The following is a 2,787-nucleotide window of genomic DNA, read 5'->3' on the forward strand; positions in this document are numbered from 1 at the left end:
GACTTCACCATCCACTCAGCAAAGCTGGAGTCCAAGGCCCTGCCCGTCTTGGCTCCATCTTCTCCTTAGTCCCTTTTCCCCTTGGAGGGATCCTCCTTGCATCTGTGCTCAGGATCCCATGTCTCCTGCCTTCTCCAGGGGCTAGGGACAAGGACTTCAGGGTCCAAATAGCCCTGGCTTCCAGTCCCAGCTGTGCCCCTGACTGCCCTTGTGACAAAGCCAAGTCTCAACTGCCTGTCTGTGGGGTGGAGCTCCATCCGTCTCTTCGACAAGTATCTACAGAAGCCTTTACCGGGTGCCAGACACTGCTCTGGGAGCTGGAAGCCATGGTGAACGAAACAGAGTTTTGTGATAGTGGGGACAGAGAATCCACGAAGAGAACGCAGAGTGTGCAGCTGGAGGCAGGTGCTCCAGAGAACGAGGAGGCAGCCAGGGGCTGAAGGGCAAGTGGGAGCCGCCATGTTGTGAGGGGGTCAGAGAAGTCCTTCCTGGTGACACAGTGCAGGACGGAGATCTGGATGAACTGACGGAGGGAGAAAGGCACTCAGCATAATGGAGGAAAACGTCCAGGGAGAAGGGACAGCAAGTGCCAAAGCTGTGAGCGTGAGGGGGGCAGAAGCCACCAACCGAAGAGCCTCAGACTCTGGGCTGCTCGGCTTGGCCACCATGCCTTTCCCTTGAACTCAGATCCAGTTCCCAGACGCCCTTGAAGTTGAAGTGTGGGTGTGAACTCTTCTCCAGCGAGCTGCGGAAGGCGGGCAGGCACACGCCACCTTCCTGTCCCCTTGGGCGGGGGTGGGCATGGGAACGTTATCTCCCGGAGCAGTTCTGTGGGTGTCGGGAGGCAGTTCAGATGGCAGCTCTGAGGGCCCTGGACTGCAGTCTTGGGGGTGTGATTTTGAACTTCAGACATGCAGCGGCAGCCTCAAGGGTAGCAGTCCTTCCTATTGATTGGTCACTTCTTCAGGGTTTGGGGCCCAGCCTGGAGCCTACTCCATTACTCCTCCCGCAACATTTTGACAAGCACCTACTTTCTGCATTAAATGCTTTCTGCCCAAGGCGCCCACAGCAGTATTTGTTTCCTGCAGTGAATCCAGATACATGTGAGGGCTGCTGTGTAGCAACTAGAGGTGACGCCCCAAATAAGTCTTCTCAAAGACTAAAAAGGGGACACATCCAGGACAGACGTGTGTGGGGAAGCGTCCACTGGCAAAGCCTCCACTGGCCCTGTCCAGACTTGGGTTTGCCTATTAAGTATCACAGTCATTCGCCCAACCAAAGATATGATCAATAATAATAACCACGATAGTGTTGTCATCTGCAGAGCACTCACTATGTGCCAGGCACTAGTCCAACTACTTTAAAAAGATTAACTTTTGTATTCTTCAGAATCACCTCGTGAGGCAGGTACAGCTGTCTCCCTCACTTAACTGAGGGAGCTGAGTGGTGTGCCCAAGGTCACACAGTGACACAGTTGAGCAGCTAGCACCGACGGGCGGCCTGGGCCCACCGTGTGCTATGGAGGCGTCCAGCCAGCCACCCTCGATGGAGAGGCGTGTGCCTGGCACTTTCCACGGTTCCGTCACTCACTCCTCAGAGAAATCCCATGAAGAGAAGCTACATTAATTCCATTTCACAGGTGAGGAACCTGAGCCCCAGAAAGAGTTAGCGACCTCCCATGATCACCGTGTGGACAGGTAGCTTGTTTGCTAAATTCAGCGCTTATAATTGGTATGTTCCAGGGCCTGAAAGGAAAGCTCGGCGGCCACACAGGGGCCAGAGCTGGCTGTCAGCTCTAATGCAGGGCCAAGGGGAGAAGGTCTGTGGCTGACATGGCCGGCACCAAGCAGATCTTCAGGTTCCCTCTGAGCCTCGGAGCCCATCCTGCCCGCCTCACACTGTCAGCGACCATGACGCCTGCGGGCTGGATGAGTCTGTCCTTGACGTGCAGGCCCCTACCTTCCTGGCCTCTGCCCAGACAGACACACGCAGGGCTACTGTGGAGCTACATTGCAAAGGACGGTCCATTTCCTCCTTCTCTTCCTTCGAGGGGACATTCTGGTCACTCTTAGTGTTCTGGAAAACTAGCCCTTTTTTCCCTGTGGCCTCCTCTAACCATCGAAAAAAACAAAAAGCAAAAAAGAAGCTGTGTTTGGCCTCTGAGTTACTTGATTCCCATATTACATTCCTTTTCTGAGTCACATCTTTGCCCCCAGAGCCCTGAGACCAGAGTCTGGCTATCAGCGAAGTCAAGTGTCACAAAAACAACTGCTGGATATGTGGATGGCTTTCTGTTGCCCCATGTAGCCTCCTCGGCAGAGGACCCTGCTGACCTCCCCTCCTCCCCAGCTCTTCCTCAAACCCCAGGGCTTTGTGAGGGGCACGCTACACCCGCACTCTGCTCCAGTGTGTCTGCACTTCCAAGTTCACTATATTAACTTGAACCTTTCCACAGGAAAATGCACCATTTTACTCCAAATAATAGTTGACTTGAATTTGAAGTCTCCACCTGTCCTGGAAGGAACTGTCTGCTCTTCTCATCATCAATCCCACCCATCTGTGTGGTGAAGGATTTACTTACTCTAGGAAAAAAAAAAAAACAATGTAATCTAATGTAAAAAAATGGGCAAAGGACCTAAATAGATATTTTTCCATAGACAATATGCAAATGGCCAAGAGGTACATGAAAAGGTGTTCAGCATCACTCGCTATCAGGTAAAGCACATCAAAACCACAATGAGAAACCACTTCACATCTGTTAGAATTGACCATTAACAAAAAGACAGG

Source organism: Pteropus vampyrus, unplaced genomic scaffold (genome assembly GCF_000151845.1).
Source record: "Pteropus vampyrus isolate Shadow unplaced genomic scaffold, Pvam_2.0 Scaffold74, whole genome shotgun sequence".
NCBI classification, from domain to species: Eukaryota; Metazoa; Chordata; class Mammalia; order Chiroptera; family Pteropodidae; genus Pteropus; species Pteropus vampyrus.